The following is a 200-nucleotide window of genomic DNA, read 5'->3' as shown; positions in this document are numbered from 1 at the left end:
TGCAGATTTAGAATGATTTCTAATTTTTCATTTAATTTGTCATTTTGTTCTTGTATTTTCTTCCAAAATTCTTGTAAGGTTTTTTCTGTGTTTTCTGTGGTCTGTCTCTCAATCCTTTGAAGATACCTAAAGGTAATTTTTTTGAATTCCTTATCAGAGAGTTCCAATGCTGTTTCTGCCTCAGGGATGTGTTCTGGGTC

Source organism: Orycteropus afer, unplaced genomic scaffold (genome assembly GCF_000298275.1).
Source record: "Orycteropus afer afer isolate SDZICR_OR568_19922 unplaced genomic scaffold, OryAfe1.0 scaffold00455, whole genome shotgun sequence".
NCBI lineage: Eukaryota > Metazoa > Chordata > Mammalia > Tubulidentata > Orycteropodidae > Orycteropus > Orycteropus afer.
This window is presented reverse-complemented; position numbering follows the sequence as displayed.